The sequence below is a fragment of the Dendropsophus ebraccatus genome, chromosome 7, assembly GCF_027789765.1.
Source record: "Dendropsophus ebraccatus isolate aDenEbr1 chromosome 7, aDenEbr1.pat, whole genome shotgun sequence".
Lineage (NCBI taxonomy): Eukaryota > Metazoa > Chordata > Amphibia > Anura > Hylidae > Dendropsophus > Dendropsophus ebraccatus.
Window position 1 is genome coordinate 69820521 of NC_091460.1, and position 19141 is coordinate 69839661.

Below are 19141 nucleotides of genomic sequence, written 5' to 3' on the forward strand. Positions count from 1 at the left end.
TCAAAGATGGTGTAAAGTGAAACTGGCTCAGTTGCCCCTAGCAACCAATCAACCAATCATTTTCCAAAGAGTCTGTAAGGAATGAAAGGTGGAAATTGATTGGTTGCCAGGGGCAACTGGGCCAGTTTCACTTTACACCATCTTTGATAAATCTCCCCCATAATGTTTGTTTTTGGCCATATTTTGGATGGCCATCATATTAAAGCTAAAATATGGCTATATTTAGAAAATAATGTCCATAATTGCTACATTTTCAACTAAAAATTATGGCCTTCCAAAAATTTGGCTGAAAAAACAGTATTGTGTGAATAAAGCCTAAAAATGCTGTTTTTTTTGTTAAAAATAAAGTCAAAGTAAACTCCAAAAGGATTTTACTTTCTTCCAATTTTGGGACCAATTGCATTATCTGCAACCCATCTGAAGATCCTCTGATATTATAAGGAGATTCACTAGAAATGGTTGTGGTATTGGCCCCATTTATTATAAACTCCCCTGCAGTGTTTAACATGTTGTTCCTACTTATTAGTGTAGTTAATGTTCGCTACATCTTCATTTTGTGCCTTGGCGAAATCTGTCATACATGTATAGTGGATGTGCCTGGGGAAATGCTGTATTGCACAGGAGCTGAGCGAGCTTCATATGCTTACCAAGCAGGAACCCTATAGTTAGGGCACACCTAAGACATACACAGAGGTTAGTAGGTATGAGTAGTTCACCACTGGTGTTACCCCAGGAAAGGTGCCAGAGAAAGGGTCCAAACTCCAATATGTAACTCAGAAAATTGCTTCACACTGAGAAGGAGCGGTAGAAATTTAAGTTTATTTGAAATGATAATCGAAAGAAAAATGTCACCTGTGCTTACTGCTTCTCTGATTTCTGCTTGTTAAACAATCCGTGTTTGAAGAAAGTCCATTCCGGAACAAGACATCACATCTTTGTTTTGATTGCTATTGCAATGTGCACCTTTATTGGTCCAAAGACTGGACTTATGAACAGCACTTCCCAAAATTGCAGAAAACACTGTAAAGGGGAGATATTGTATAGGGGTGGGTGTTGTAGCACTCTAGATGTAGTCAGTAGTGTCACAGTAGCTTGAGGGCTGCAGCTGGATACTCAGCACTTTCCTAATTACACATGGTGATTATCGTGCAAAAAATCATTATATGATTCGAATTAAGGGTGCGTTCACACATACAGGATCTGCAGCAGATTTTAATTTGCAGATGCAAAGCATCTCCGCAGCTTCAAATCAGTGCCATAAAATCTGCTGCAGATCCTGTACGTGTAAACACACCTTAATCTTTATGTGACTATGCTGGCAAGCCATCAAAGGACTAATGAAAAGTCGTTTGTGTGTTGTTGATCGCATCTTCTGAGCTGACCCTAAAATCATTGTTAATCGTCCGCTAATCTTTTGGTGTATGTACACATCGTTCGGTCATTTGCTAGGTGTAATCACTCAGGAGTGAGCAATAGCTGAGGGCTGCAATAACGATTGTAATTAACAATTATCGTTCTGTGTATTTTGGTTAACAATTTCAGGTCATTTGCAAAAGTGCTCCACTAGCTGGAGAACCACTTGGAGTCCAGTGGATGCAAGAGGGCAATTGTTCATTTCTTTGGATAACTTTCCAGAAGTTTCTGTGAGAAGCAAGGCAACACTTAATAATAATGTCATCTCATCCTCTAGGTTACTGACATGATCTCTACGCTAAAAGCGGTGGTCTGGTAGAAATATTATATATATATATATATATATATACACTACCGTTCAAAAGTTTGGGGTCACCCAAACAATTTTGTGTTTTCCATGAAAAGTCACACTTATTCACCCCCATACGTTGTGAAATGAATAGAAAATAGAGTCAAAACATTGACAAGGTTAGAAATAATGATTTGTATTTGAAACAACATTGTTTTTACATCAAACTTTGCTTTCGTCAAAGAATCCTCCTTTTGCAGCAATTACAGCATTGCACACCTTTGGCATTCTAGCTATTAATCTGTTGAGGTTAGCTGGAGAAATTGCACCCCACGCTTCTAGAAGCAGCTCCCACAAGTTGGATTGGTTGGATGGGCACTTCTGGCGTACAATACGGTCAAGCTACTCCCACAACAGCTCAATGGGGTTCAGATCTGGTGACTGCGCTGGCCACTCCATTACCGATAGAATACCAGCTGCCTGCTTCTGCTGTAAATAGTTCTTGCAGAATTTGGAGGCGTGTTTAGGGTCATTGTCCTGTTGTAGGATGAAATTGGCTCCAATCAAGCGCTGTCCACTGGGTATGGCATGGCGTTGCAAAATTGAGTGATAGCCTTCCTTATTCAGAATCCCTTTTACCCTGTACAAATCTCCCACCTTACCAGCACCAAAGCAACCCCAGACCATCACATTACCTCCACCATGCTTAACAGATGGCGTCAGGCATTCTTCCAGCATCTTTTCATTTGTTCTGCGTCTCACAAACGTTCTTCTTTGTGATCCAAACACCTGAAACTTGGATTCATCCGTCCACAACACTTTTTTCCAGTCTTCCTCTGTCCAATGTCTGTGTTCTTTTGCCCATCTTAATCTTTTTCTTTAATTGGCCAGTCTCAGATATGGCTTTTTCTTTGCCACTCTGCCCTGAAGCCCAAAATCCTGCAGCCGCCTCTTCACTGCAGATGTTGACACTGGGGTTTTGCGGGTACTATTTAATGAAGATGCCAGTTGGGGACCTGTGAGGCGTCTGTTTCTCAAACTAGAGACTCTGATGTGCTTATCTTCTTGCTTAGTTGTGCAACGCGGCCTCCCTTTTCTTTTTCTACTCTGGTTAGAGCCTGTTTGTGCTGTCCTCTGAAGGGAGTAGTACACACCGTTGTAGGAAATCTTCAATTACTTTGCAATTCCTCGCATGAAATAGCCTTCATTTCTAAGAACAAGAATAGACTGTCGAGTTTCAGATGAAAGTTCTCTTTTTCTGGCCATTTTGAGCGTTTAATTGACCCCACAAATGTGATGCTCCAGAAATACAATCTGCTCAAAGGAAGGTCAGTTTTGTAGCTTCTGTAACGAGCTAGACTGTTTTCAGATGTGTAAACATGATTGCACAAGGGTTTTCTAATCATCAATTAGCCTTCTGAGCCAATGAGCAAACACATTGTACCATTAGAACACTGGAGTGATAGTTGCTGGAAATGGGCCTCTATACACCTATGTAGATATAGCACCAAAAACAGACATTTGCAGCTAGAATAGTCATTTACCACATTAGCAATGTATAGAGTGTATTTGTTTAAAGTTAGGACTAGTTTAAAGTTATCTCATTGAAAAGTACAGTGCTTTTCCTTCAAAATTAAGGACATTTCAATGTGACCCCAAACTTTTGAACGGTAGTGTATATATATATATATACACACATCTACACTAGTTCTATATAGTGTATCAGCCCCATCACTGCTTTTGGAACAGTTTTAGTTGGTAACCTATACAACTATAGCTAGAACTTCTATAGCAACTATTTATAGAATTTATAGACATTTTTACCAACATCTGTGTGCCGTGCAATAAACAGATATACTTCCATGAAAAGGATAACTATAATAAGTACTTTTGCTTTCAAGTGTCCATAACTAGGAGGCATAGCAAATATCAATTACTAGGAAATTTTTAGTGATGAGCGAATACTGTTCGATCAAATAGATATTCGATTGAATAGTTAGATATTTGAATATTCGATGTTCGTACGGATATCCCGCGAATATTCGATAAATATTCGATAATCGTTCAAATCCCCCAGCTTCCGGTTTCACCCTCCAAATAGTCAAATAGATGTTTTTCACTAATCGAATACTTGTTCCCATAGACTTAAATAGGATCGAATATTCGATAGAATATTTAAATATTCACGGGATATTCGTACGAATATCGAATATTCGAATATCTCACTTCGCTCATCACTAGAAATTTTTGTGTGTGTGTTTTTGTGTGCAGTAATAGCACTTTTATCAGTTTTAGGCCATGTTCACACATGGAAAGAACACATGTTGTTTCACCTCTTTGGGTCATACTGTAGTATCGGCTGGATGAACATCACTTTCTTTTAATTGGAATGCAGGAATATTCGGGTGTGCTGGCGCTCCAATTTGCCATAGACCACAATGTAAAGTACAGCCGGGAGCCATATTTTTCACTGTGAGCACAGGCTATCTTGTACAGCTGCTGTTCACTGAACAATGGCCGTACAAAAAAGACCTGTCAGTTATTTTTTGTGACCGTAGAGAACCACGGCTGTAGTGTATACCGAGTGTATACCCTATAGACACGATTCCATACACTCTAATGTAATTGATCAACGTCATTAAACAACGGCCATTGTTGCGACCTGCAACAACGGCCGTTGTTTAATGCCAAAATACAGTGTGTGATCATGGCCATGGTAAACAATATAAGACAAGGCTTGTGGCATAGTCTTAGCCACAGCATAAATGGCAGCACAAGATGGTGGACTTATTTATAAGGGACAGCACAAGGTGGTGGAGTCACCGCTAATGGAGACAAACATTAAAAATAAGAAGATGACAGCGACAGGTAGGGGAGTGACAAACTTTTACACAAAGTCATATACTTTTGCACAATACCCAGATCTGTGCCCTGCTCACCTCGTGTGAGGGAAGGGCACACAGCATTGAGTGTGGGGAGGTTTGTCCACCTCATGTGCAAGAGTTATTATAATTTATACCTGCACCAGGAGTAAATTATAGCTAAAATCCATACCAGCCTGGAACAGCAGCCTCAGATGGTGGCCATAACCTCAGCCCCAGCCCTGTAGTAGTGCTTCCAGAGTGCGGTTTTGGTAATGCCAGTCTTACAATGTGGGGACTCAGTCAGCCTCCCAGGCATCTTGGGGCTCTCAGGGGAGAGTGGAGTAGTGTCGCAGTCATCAGATGATTTCTCCTGGTCTTGAGATAAGTCCTGGGGTTAACTGGTTGCATTCAGGTCACAGGCGCTCCACAGCATCCAGGGGGCAGTATGGAGGATGAATGTGGACCTGGTAGAATTTGTTGCTGCAGCCTGTTGGTCTGCATTCACCTAAGGTAGTGATTGGTTTTGTGGACAGTTGAATAACGGACCATTGTGAAGGTTGCTAAGCAAAGGACTACTGTTTCTTGAATAATATGAGCAAATATGAATAATAATCCCCAGCAAGTGTAATCATGTATCTGTCTATTTAAAGGGGTACTCTAAAGACACAAAGTAATTTTAAATACATTACTTTCATGAAGTTTTATTACTGTGAAATGTAACTTTATTTAAAAAAAAAAAAAAATATATATATATATATATATATATATATATATATATATATATATATATATATATGTATATGTTTTTACTTGCATACTCATTTTCGTTTAGTGGCAGCAGTAAGGGGCGACACAGCCTCTTCTGCTGCCAACAATGTTTGCGTCGGGAACTGAGCTCTAAGCCCTGCATTTCCCACTCCCCTGTGCTATAAAGAGCAGGATGCAGCTCTCTCCCAATGTACTGTATATTGTTATATACAGTACGGGGGGAGGTTGTTAGGTCAACACCATCACTGTGTCCAGCGGCCTGTGGAGAGAGAGCAGTGATTGCCATCACTACTCGATCTGCTTCACTGCACAGATGCTGACGGACATCACAGTAGTGTCAGGCAGCCTCCCCCCCCCACGCACTGTCTATAAGAATATACAGTACGGGGGGGGGGGGGGCAGCCCTGCTCTAAATAGCACCGTTCAGCCTGGCCCAGCTTAGAGCCCTGCAGTTCCCAACACAAACATTGGTGGCAGCAGAGGGGGCCGCCTCACCCATTACTGCTACCACTAACCAAAAGTGAGAATGTATGTAAAAAAAAATAGCATTTAGAGCCTGTTCCCATCGTAACTGTTGGCGGCAGCAGAAGGGGCCTTGCCGCCCCTTAATGCTGCCACTTAATGGGAGTATGTATGTATATAAAAATATTAATTCTTTAAAAAGTTATATTACAAAGTATAACTTTATTAATGCAAACTAATAGAAAAAAATGGGCTTACTCTCCGGAGTACCCCTTTAAGAGTGGGAGTGCAGCAGACATAGCTCAGTCTTTTCTGATGCTTTGTGCCTGGAGTAGAATTCTCCCTTTCTCATGACTCGTGTACGAAGCTGCCAATGCAGTAATAAATGGGATGTCTGCCACTGGTAAACAATAGCGGTCACCTGAGAAATGGCCACAGGCAGCTAGAAACAGTAAGGGCCCTATTACACGGGGCGATTATCGTGCCAAAAATCGTTATATCGTTCGAATTTAAACGATAATCGTTCTGTGTAATTTCAGGCAACAATCGAAAAATCGTTCATATGTCGTTGATCGTTGATTTAGATCTGAACCTAAAATTATCGTTAATCGTTTGCTAATCGTTCGCTGTAATTCCACGTACGTTCGCTCAAGTTCCACATTGGTTCACTAATCGTTTAGTGTAATAGCAAATTGCCCATTGTTTTGCTGAGATCAGAAGGAATAAACGATCATAGTAACGATCGTAATAACGATCATATCTAACGATTATCGTTCTGTGTAATATGGTGAACGATTTCAGGTTAACGATAAACAATCTTGTTTGCAATCATTTATCGTTAGTCGTTAATCGTTAAAAATCGCTCTGTGAAATAGGACCCTTACAAGCTCCTGGAAGAGTTGCAGTCCATAGCAGACTGCAGTGTGGAGCTAGGAAGCTGAAGAGGTAGTGGTGAAGTGGCGGTGTGAGCACCAGTGCTCTGGCCCTGGGAATGATGGCAATGATCAGGCACTACCTGGAGAACTCAGGAAGCTCTACTGTAAGCTTGGCTTTTTGTGGTTAATAAGAATTCTTAAAAAAAAAATAAAATTCTCAGTTTTGCTGTGTGTAAGCAAGGTGTAGTTTCCTCTGGGTACTCTGGTTTCCTTCCATTTTACTTTACTTCTTGAGGGTGCGTTCACACGTACAGGATCTGCAGCAGATTTAATTGCACAGATTTGTGCCATCAAATCTGCTGCAGATCTGCTGCAGATCCCGTACGTGTGAAAGCACCCTGAGGCTATGTTCACACAACGTAAGGTTCATATTAATCCCAGCCGTTGTTGCCAGTTTGAAACAACGGCCGTGATTAATATAACCCTTAAACTGTGCTGCCCTGTATGGAATCCTGGCCGGAGTGTATATACACAGTATACACTGCAGCCGGGATCCCTAGTTGCACCGCAAAAAACTGACGCATCGGTTTTCTGCGGCCACTATTCATTGAATAGCATCCCCAGAGAACCTGTCAGTGCACACAATGGAGCGTGCGGCTTCGACAGCATGCTCCATTGTGTGCAGCGGGGAATTTGGATGCGGGTGTGTACTGATGCGCCCCCATCCGAAGTCAGCTGCAGTAAAGATCATCTGGCCGGTACTGCAGTACTGGCCGTGATGATCTTCTCTGACATCGTCCGGGTCACGGAACGGCCGGTGTCTTACGCCATGTGTACATGGCCTGAAGGTGGAATACAGATAAGCCAATAGCAGTTTGAATAAATTGTTCCACTGGCAGAGCCAGAGTAAATTAGCTTTCTGCATAGCAGACATGCTGGGATACAAAAGCATGCAGGAGCTCCTTCACTGTCTAAGCCAGACTGCAACTAAACATTTTCAGTTTACAGTTTTCTTAGTAGATGCTAGTTGTGTCATACACTTGACAACCATCTGTCATCTAACACTAAAATTAGCTGTGTCCTTAGTGGTATTCCCATTTACATATGCTGTAAATGTGGGATAGGAGTCAGTCTTACTTTTAGGACACTAAGTGGGACATTTACTAAGGAGTCTAATGTGTGCAACTATTCTAATGGGGATTGGTGTGTATTTTGTTCCAATATCTTGTGACTGATTTATTAACATGTAGCACTGCCATAGTAAATGTATGTAAGTAAAAAGTCGCAAATATGAAAAAATTGCGCAGTTATATTCACCTGGTACTGATCAGACGTAAGCCTGCTCCAGTTTGTGCGACTTTTTAAAAAGTCGCAAATGATAAATTAGGCGCTAATCCCGGATTATACAAACTTTTGGGTGAATACTCAAAACAGGCAGATTAAAAAAAAAGTCGCATTTAAAAAATATTTGCCTGTCGAATACTGGTTCATAAATAAAACTTAGACCAAAAATGGGTTATTCACCGAAAAAAGGGGCAAACCCCTTGATAAATTTTACCCTAAGGGCACCCTGAGGCTATGTTCACACAACGTAAGGTTCATATTAATCCCAGCCGTTGTTGCCAGTTTGAAACAACGGCCGTGATTAATATAACCCTTAAACATGCAATAAAGGTAACGATCATCTGACGATCTTTTGTTTCTGACCTAAAATCATCGTCCGCCGATGGCTGGTGACTGTATAAAGAAAATAATAACATATATATGTTTCTTCTCCATGCTCCCCCGAGTCTTCCTGACTTCTCCCTGCTCCCTGAAGCCACCGGTGCAACTTCAGAGCCCCTCTCTAAAGTGACAGGCTTCTCAGCCAATCACTAGCCGGGACTGGACCGCAGTGACCAGTGATTGGCTGAGCAGCCTGTCACTTCAGATACTGGCTCTAAAGTTGCATTGGTGGCTGTGGGGAGCAGGGAGAAGCCAGGACGACACCGGGAGCAAGGAGAGGTAATGTATTTAATCGTGCCCTTGCTGCATGATTATGGAGCCGTGTAATAGGCTCCGTAAACAATAATCAGGCCATGTAATGTGCCTTACCCGTGGCAGCTTAAAGAGGATGTTACCACCATGATTAAGCAACGCATGCGAAACCATAAGCTCACAATGGATTGTACACAAACTTGTATCCACGCAAGAAAATCCAGTGTTCTTAATATACCTGAAGCAGAAATATACTCAGTGTACCAGTGCAGCTCATTTTGCAGAGCACCACAACAGTTTTTTTTGTTTTTTGTTGTTTCTTTTTACAAGCCTGTTACCATCCATCTAAGCCAGGAAACAACCATGTCATGGTATGCTCAAACAGGGTATATACACTGCAGATTTTCCATAGCAGAAAACCTACCCTAAATCTTGCGGGTATTATTGTGGATTTGCATCTGTGAATGCATCTATGTTAAAGGGCTATTCTGGCCATTTTATTCCAATAATATGGGGTGAAAAAGAGCCTATTCTTACCTCTCCGCACTTTCCCTGCATCCTCCTGTGGCATCTTCAGTCCCTTGCTGAACAATTCCACCTCCACTTCGGAGACGGACTTGCTTCAGCAGTGACAGCCTGCTGAACCAATCACTGGCTGCAGCACTGTTCCGTCTAAGTTAGTGATTGGCTGTTGCTGCCAAGACACGTCTGTCTTGGAAGTGGAGGCGGAATGTTTTGCAAGGGACCCAAAGATGTTATAGGAGGACGTCAAGAGGAACATAAAGAGGCAAGAATAGCATGTTTCTTATATTCTCCCCAAGGGGAGCAACATGTTAAAGGTTTAAAATGGATTTTTCTATGAATCTAAAGAGTTTCTTTAGCAAAAATCCACAACAATTGTGTATTTTTTGCAGAATGTTTTTGCAACATAAATTGACATGCTGTGGAATTAAAACCCATAAAATAATTTGGATTGTGATGCATACTTGAAGGGGTTATCCAGTGCTACAAAAACATGGCCACTTTCCCCCTACTGTTGTCTCCAGATTGGGTGGGGTTTTGAAACTCAGTTCCATTGAAGTAAATGGAGCTTAATTGCCAACCACACCTGAACTGGAGACAACAGTAGGGAAAAAGTGGCCATGTTTTTGTAGCGCTGGATAACCCCTTTAACCATTGAATTTTTTTGCCAAGGTCCACACCAAATTTGATGACAGTCTGCATTATGTGCATGTAAATGGAGTATCTGCACCATATTCATGCACTAAAGAAAAAAAAATAAAATAAAAAAAAAAAATAATAATAATAATAATAATAATAATAATAATAATCTGCACAGAGAAAGAAAACCGGTATGGAAATAAGTAGTATGATACTTGTCCCCAATGGAAAAGCCAAAAATTAAAAGGGGTTCTAGGGGCAACTGTAAAGCTTAAGACACTGCCTGTGCTGCTGTTTCCTCTGTGGGATATATATTTGCAGAGCATCTTGTAGTAAAATACATGCCTAATTTGCCACTTGCAATTCTGACATTTGTGAATATACCTTTAGGCTTTGTGCATAAGATATACATTCTGTGCAAGGACAAGATTGATGCCTGCTGGATCTCCCACACTGGAATCTAGTGCTATTCTTGGCACTAATTTATTACTCCTATTATACAGCCGTGTGAGTCTAATGGTGTGTTTACACACACAGATTTTTAGTTGCAATTGGTTAAATAAAGCCAGGAATGAACTTAAAAAGAGGATAAATCTCAGTCTTTCCTTTATGACCTGTTCTCTCGTTATACCCTGTTCCTGGCTTTGGCTTCAATAATAGCATTGCAAAATCTGTAAACACAGAAAATTTACAAAATTGTAAACACAGCCAAGTTCATGTGCAGAGCTAATACTCAGCATGGCATGCCTTCAGACTGCTTTTCTTTGAGTCAGATAGACAGATTACATTAAAGCTATATTCACACCTTGTAATGAAAACGTCCATTGTTTGACACGGCCGTGTCTAACAACGAACACTGTCTTAGGCTGGGTTCACACTACATTTTTGCAATCTGTTCTTTTCACCCGTTTTTGCAAAAAATAATGCATTTGTGTGCATCCGTTTTGATCCGCTTTTCCATTGACTTCCATTATAAAAAAAAGGTTTTTTAACGTAGCGTACGTAAAAACGTACAGTAGCTGAACTTACTTTTGTGTAGTTCAAAAAACAGATGTGTTTTGATCTTTTTTTTTATAATGTCAATAGAAAAAACTGATCAAAATAGATGCACACAAATGCATCTGTTTTTCATCCGTTTTTGCTTAAAAAAAAAAAAACGGATTGCAAAAACGTAATGTGAACCCAGCCTTACATGTTCACCTGGCCGATACTGCAGTATTGGCTGGCTGAATGTCATTTGCCTTAATTTGGATTGCTGGTGTGCCTGCAATCCAATTAACCATTTACCTTAGTACAATGTATAGCCGTGAAAATGGCCATACATTGTGAGAATGGCCGTTGTTCACAGTCTGCCGGCCAGAAATAATTGGCAAGTCAATTATTTTCACGGCCACAGGGGAACAGCGGCCGTTGTGCAATACATTGTGTATACAGTGGCCCCCCCCTAGGATTCCATACAGTGAATTCTTTTTTTACAGCCCTTGTTTAAAGGGGTACTCCAGCGGGGGGGGCACTTTTTTGCTGGGATCGGGGAGGAGGTGGCTGAGGGAAAAGACGTCCACTCACCTCCCTGGTTCCAGCGGCGGGTCCCGCATTGCGGCGCTCTGGTGCCCGGTTCCCACCGCTTCCGGGTGTCTGACGCTGGCCCGAGACGTGATGGATCCCGCCTCCTTCACTGAGTGGCTGAGCGGACCTGAGACATCATGGCCATGAACCAGGCACCGGAGTGCTGCAATGCGGGACCCGCCGCTGGAAACGGGGAGGTGAGTGGATGTCTTTTCCCTCGGCCACCTCCTCCCCGATCCCAGCAAAAAAGTGCCCCCCCGCTGGAGTACCCCTTTAAATCCCTAACAACTATGTTAACATAGTCAAAAGTTGTTTTCGGATACAACATACTGAACCCCATTTTATTTTTCTCTGATTAAAAAATTTAAAAACTCCAAATGTTCAGCCTGCTGCAATTTTGCTAAACTCTTAAACACAAAAATGCCATGTGGGTATGGCATTTCATATTTCCCTAATGACCTTCAGTTAACGTCTGGCTGTTGCTTTTTTAAGCCAAAAAAATACTAAGCACCAAATTACTAGAGGCAACATAACTCAGAATGACAAATTCCCATTATCAGTGAAGCCCCTATTACAGGGGGTGATCCCTGGGAGCAAGCGAGCGTCAACCTGTCAGGTCAGTTCTGACTATTACACACGCCAACAGCGAGCGGGTAAGTACAGAGGAGGGGGTGCAGGATCGTCCGGGGAGCCCATAGAAGATAGCAGCGGCAGTAGACCTCCTATTACACGGGGCGATGGCAGCAGATCGTTGCTCTCCACATCGTTTGTCTTTCAACATGTTGAAAGACAATAAAAGACAACGATCTGTCAACATCGTTCATGTAGGCTGATTGTCGCCTTTTATTACACAAAGTGATTATCAACCGTAATGGCCGATAATCTGCCAAATACAGACGATAATGTTTGTGTATTAGAGCCTTAAATTTGTAATTTACTTCTATTAAAAAATCTCAAGTCTTCCCATACATGTTGTTTTTTTCAGTCTGACACAGTGCTCTCTGCTGACATCTCTGGCCGAGACAGAAACTCTGTCTCGGTTTTCTATGAATCCCTATAGAAAACCTCTCCTGCTCTGGGCAATTCCTGTCTCAGCCAGAGATGTCAGCAGAGAGCACTGTGTCAGACGGAAAATAAAAGAACATTTACTGCAGGACATATAGTAACTAATAAGTATGGGAAGACTTGAGATTTTTTAACAGAAGTAAATTACAAATTTATATAACTTTCTGATACCAATTGATTTGAAAGAAAAAGATTTTCGCTGGACAACCCCTTTAAGGCTTCCCTCAGACACATGTTTTGCACATCATTTTTCTTGGGCTGTAAAAATGGCACAAAAATGCCCAATAAACTGTCAGCAATTTTTCTGGCATTTTCTCATTTTAGTGTAGATTACTACCAATGAATTTATCTCTGGTACTGTTATTTCTGTCTGGATGTTATTCCAGGATTTCTATTGAAGTACTGGGGAAAATCGCAGCAGAGCCTTTTCCCATATAAAAGTTTTCCATCATAGCCACCAATATCATACTGCTCCGTCCACCCTGTGTGGATTCTTCTAGGTTCTGGGGCTGTGATGTTGCAGGCTCCCTCAGCCAATCAGCAGTTGGACACCGATGCCGCTGCTAGCTGGCTGGGCGGGCTTGCAACATCATGATCCCAGAACCGAGAAGTAGTCACACAATGGAGACGGATCGGTATGATACAGCGGAGGCACTGGAGCCAGGGCACTGAGTGTAGTATATTGTTTTCAATGAACCTCTCCCCAGTCCCCGGCACAGATAACCCTTTTATTCTATGGTCAGCAGTCACATGGCAATAGGAGCTGCAGCCGACGCAACTGCATCCAAACCCCTAGGAGAGGAAGCACAATTGAGGGGGCACATTGGCACACAGTTCCGTAAGGTGGACAGTGACACAATTTAGGAAGGTCCCTGACATAATTTAGGAGGCATTATGACACAATTTAGGGAGCACAGTGGCACACAGCTCATTGAGGGGGTAGTGGCACAATAAAGGGGGCACAATGGCATACAAATAATTAAGGGGGCTGTGACACCATGCAGGGGACACAGTGACACAGTATTTGGGCTACAGTCTTAAACAGTTCATTGTGGGGGGCAGTGACACCATTTAGGGGGTACAATGGTACACAGATCATTGAGTGGGCAGTGACAGTTCAGGGGGCACAGTTGTATTTCTTCAAGGGGATAGTGGTACAGTTCCTTCAGGAACAGTAGGACACCTGGGCAGCAACTTCTGCATAGATAAGGCTGGGTTGACACTTCAAATGGTTACTTTTAATGTACACAAATATATGGTCAACCACGTTTTTGTGTACACTAAGAAAATGGGGAAAAAAATCATCTGAAAAAAAATCTGTTTTGATCCATGTTTTTTTTTAATATAATGGAAGTCAATGGAAAAAAAGATCCAGACGGAATGCACACAATTGCATCTGTTTTTGCATCCGTTTTTAAATCTGTTTTTGTCATAAAAAGTTTACATTAAATGGACTGCAAAAACGCAGTGTGAGCCTAGCCTAAGACATTACTGGAAGTCTGGGCCGAATGGAGAAAATAAGGCAAATGGCACCAATCACCAATTTGACTGCCATAGTCTCTGTGTGATCTGCAGTCATGTCTGGCACTTATATCATTTGTGAAGGTACAACTTCCAGCATATACCTAACATTGTTCAAGTATATACTGGGAACACGCTTAACCCTGTAACTTTTAGGGCAATTATTTGGGTAAAAATAACAGACAACGCCATAAGCCATGAAGGATCCTTACGCTCTCCCCTCACTGACTAGATCACTAGGGATTCTGACTTTAACTTATTCACTGCTCTGGGCCACCAGAGATACAGACATTTACCCCTTAATTTAAAGGGGTTATCCTGTGTTAGAAACACATGGTCACTTTCTTCCAGAGACAGCCCCACTCTTGTCTTCAGTTTGGGTGCAGGTTTTGCAACTCATTTCCTTTGCAGTGAATGGAGCTTAATTGCAAACCAAACCTGAACTGGAGACAAGAGTGGTGCTGTCTTTGGAAGAAAGTGGCCATATTTTTTTAACGCTGGTTAACCTCTTTAAACTAAAAGATTTTCTTGCACGAGGCTTGGATGCCATGTGGCCCTGTAAATGAAGCTCCTTTATAGCCCAAGTTCCTAATTGCCCCTCTCACCAACCAAAAGGTTTAGAGAGAAACAGAGGGTTAAGACTGAACATCAGAAAAGGTCACAGTTAGGAACAGTAAATAAAACCTGCCCAGGAAGAGGTGGCCCAAGGTAAACTTTTGCACCAGGGCTCATACTCAGAATCTACTGATCCAGCCCTAGCAAGTGGGTCAATTCCTCTTGGTGTAGCTGGGTGTCACTTCAGTAGGGGGTTTCCAGCATTGGTATTGCTTTGGATGTGTACCAGGGTGCAGCAGGCATTCAGTGCACCACAGCTCCACCAGGGCGCATGACGCACAGAGGAGCAGCGGCGCCCTGTTTGTGCTCCTACCCTCTCCCACGATTCTTTCCTGTGTGAACGCTTCCCAAAAAGCCACCCCAAGTCCATCCCGAGCCCCCTGACTGCCTGTCCAGAGTCGTTAAAGCAATTAAGTAAGCCTTTAATAGGCTGTTCCGCCAAGTTCAAGGGAGATCCATGCCAGACGTTTGTTCTGGGGATTTCTCACACGACTTGCTGACACGTCTATCTTTATGAGAGATGGCAAGCTTTTTGTTTACCCTTCTTTCTTAGCCTGGCAGGTGTGGGGCTGGGGCTGGCACACGAGGCTCTTGGCTCCTGCAGGCTTTTGGCACACGAGGGCTCCCGAGCGCACTCCCCTTTTTTGGAGAGGCTCAATTTGTAGTCTATTATCCTATAAGAAAATGTCCCATTGAGAAAGTGTGAATGGTTGTATGGGCCTAATTTTTCGAGCAAGAAAAGAAATAAAGCGGAATGCAGCTGCTCTTAAACGTGTCTGATTATTCAGTGTCACCTGCAGGAGAGGGGCACAGGACGCAGCCAGCGCCACCCTTTAGCCCTCTCTATTCATTTGCCTAATTTTGGTCAATTTAACAAACTTCAGGAGAAATGATGGTGCCATTGTTGTGGAGGGGAGAGCTTTCTGATCGAATTAACAGCATGTTTTGATCTGGTAAATGTCATTAAAAGGAATGAAACAATCGTGTTTAAGGTTCCCTGGGTAATGCGCCAAGAGAAGACGCTAAGGCGCAAACATGACAAAGGCCGCAGTGGATACTTTTGTAGCCTCCACATTGCTGCATTCACATTCACTGGGACACAAGAAAGGGTATTATTTCATACTTGAATACGTTTTAATCCAACAATTGTCTAATTTTCCGCAAACATATTTGCACAGTATTGTCAGGCTGGATGTCTCTGTGCTCTGGTGCCAAGCACTGGTTTTTACGCCTCCATCACACCACCTTCTGTATGTCTATGCCTGGGAATGTAGGGGAGAAAGGGGGGGTTTCATAGAAGCTGTCTTGTCTCTGACTGCAAAATGATATGAAAAGAACAACAGGCACACTGCAGAGATTTAGAAGGAGGGGAGAAGAGGGCACCCCAGGGCCCCTCATCCAAGCTCCATGTCTGGAGCGCGTTCAAGGCACGTTTAATGCATTGTGAAAGCTGCTTGGATCTAGGGGACGTTTTACTTCTCACATAACTCACCAGTTTTGTTATTTTACAAGGTACAAATGCTCTTTCCATGTCCATCACGAGGATTTGGGGGTATAATCACTTAACGCAGTGTACAGCTGTTTGGCACAGTCATGCCATGTCCGATAGGATTCACTGCGACCACAGCATTGCAGTCAGTGTATGTCTCAGTTATATAGATACTTTTACAACTATAAACATTTTGTAAATTATTTATTAAATTTAATAAGTTTCTATAAGTTTTTTAAAGGGTCGGTGACCTTTTAAAGTTCTTTACATGGCTCATTTGCATAATGAGAACAGATGTTTAGATGCTTTCCTTTTTTTATTATTTACATTTGCCATGGTTTATATTCTTATGGTTACTTATGATTATATTTCTCTGCATCATGTATATCATAGTAGTAGTAGAAATGTCTACACTAGTGGCCACTATTGTTAGAGGGATTCTCTGACAATGTAGAAATATTCCAAACAGAGAGGAAAGTTTATCCAAACCAGTGCAAGGGAAACCAAATTCCAACTCTTCATAGAAAGCACCTGTCGGCTGGTATGGTCCACAGCTATTTTTCCCCTCTCAGTTTCCATCAGTTCCACAATTACTTATCTTGCTGAATCTGTTTAACTAAGGCAGGGTCCTAGGGTACCTGTGTCCGTAGCATAAACTGTGTCAATTAATACATCCTATCATTTAAAATACATGGCAAGAAACATTATATATATATATATATATATATATATATATATATATATATAAAAAAATTAAGGGTGTTTTTGGGTGTATTCATATATAATAGATAAATGCCAAAAATGCACATGTGTACATGTGTAAAAAAAATGCTTTGAAACACAACAATGAGGCTTCACTTCAGGAACATAGTGGTGAAAGGTGGCCACCTTGTAACATTTGATCAAGATCATTATAAGCATCCGTCTATATTACGAGACCACCTTTCCCCATGCCTAAAAATGTTTGAAATGAATATATTTTTTTTTTTACAAGTTTGTTTCTTACAGCTTAAAAACAATGAAAACGGTGTTTGTGAAGGAGTTCTAGATTCAAGCTGGGATATAGTTGGTCATGAAGGCATACAGGTAGTGTATGGCTTCCATCCTGCAGCACATTTGCCCACATATGTTGCAGTTGCTGCACTATTGTCATTTTCCATGTAAACTTTGGTGGCATACTACTTTCAAGATAGATAACTAAAATGCACAGATTTTACAAAAAAAAAGGCCAGGGGGCTTAGCAGTGAAAGTGAGGTGTAAATTACACCAAAAATCCACACAGTGAAAGCTTGCCACGCACCGTATTTCATTCCACAATGATTACCTTTTATTTACCTTATACAGGAAAACTCCACGCACAGCCCTATGGTAATATACAGGTAAGTTAGAAAGTTACCAAGTTATTAGTTATCACACAATATATTAGAAAATAATAGATCCAGACAGCTAAGAGCAGGGAAGCAGTGAGCATTCACATAAGCTCCAGGTTTATCTTTGCAAGGACATTTACAGACGTAGCACCTTCTGACAGCTCCCTGTTGTCTCTACCATACAGATGTCAGTCATGGCTATTTTATATATGCATACACCTCAGATGTAGCAACAAGCCTGAGACACGCTGTAGTGCACAGGTAAAGCCCAGTCCAATACAGTTTTATTCCGGGGTGGTCTGGGGTTGGAGATATATCAGGGAGGACATTTTATGGCAGGAATACTGGCAGTATGTTTTTTATAAGTATTGTTTTTTATGGTCATTTGATGATATAATCCCTGCAATTGAACTGACTGTAACTACAACTCATTATTGAAAAAGAGGACTTCTTACAGCTAAGTTTATAGAAAAATGGAAAAGTTGTGGCTCTATATTTTATTTATTTTTGATACATGGTAATCAATATATGGAAAATAAAATATGGAGTTGTTTTTTGTGTGTGTTCAGTACATTAAAAAAATATGTAAAAGCTAAATAATAAAAGCTACCCTAATGGGGCAGTGCAATATGTCTGTTCAGTAGTGCAGAGCTTTAAAGGGGTTATCAAATATTCTATACAATCCCCCTTCCCAATACATCTAAAATCATTTTCTCTCTGTCCACTCTGACCACGCTCAGCTCTCTCTTCCCTCCTCCCTTTGTAGACACAGGATATGTGTCTGCATCATCTCCATGCACCTGTTCACTGCTAGTGAATGTGCTGCTTCCATAGACTTACATGTGTCCCTGAGCCTAGGTTTCTGTAATATGAAAAGTTATAGTTCTATCTCTGCTTGCTGTCAGTGAATGTACCTGTCTTTGTGTCACAGCTCTGTATATTGTGTTATGGATGTTCTCAGAGTCTGTATGGAACTAGAATGTTTTCATTCACAGTCAGCAAGCAGAGATCTCTCTGCCTCTGCAAGGCATGTCCCTGGTTTCTAGTGGGTCAAGTTTTTCCTCCCCCCCCGTGATGCGATCACGAGGGGGAGATCCGTTCTTCTGCCTGGGCTGGGCCTCGGCATCGCACTGCCGCTGATTCGGCAATACATTGCTCTGGGCGTCAGCATCCCTGAGGAATGTATCACTGATCTCATTGATCAGTGCTGTGTATATAGAAGTCCCCCAGGGGGACTTCTAGCTACTGTAAAAAAAAACACAAATTTTTATTAATTTAAAAAAATCCCCTCCCCTAATAAAAAGTTCAAATCATAAATAAACATATTTGGTATCACCACATACATAATTGCCCAAACTATTAAATGATCAAATTTCTGATCATGCATGGTAAATGGCATAAGCACAAATCCAGAAAAATTGTAAAAAAGGGAACAAAAAGTTGCATATGCGCAATCGAGGTAACGATAGAAAGTACAGATCATGGAGCAAAAAATACCACCTGATACAGCCCCATAGACCAAAAAATAAAAGCGCTATAAGCATGGTAATAGAGCGATTTTAAACGCATTTCATTTTTTTAAAAAAAAGGTTTTCATTTTTTAAAAGCCAACAAATAAAATAAAAGTTGCAAGTTGCATATCGTTGTAATCATACTGATGTGAGGAATATAGAGATAAACAGCATAAACACAAAATTCCTTTTTTT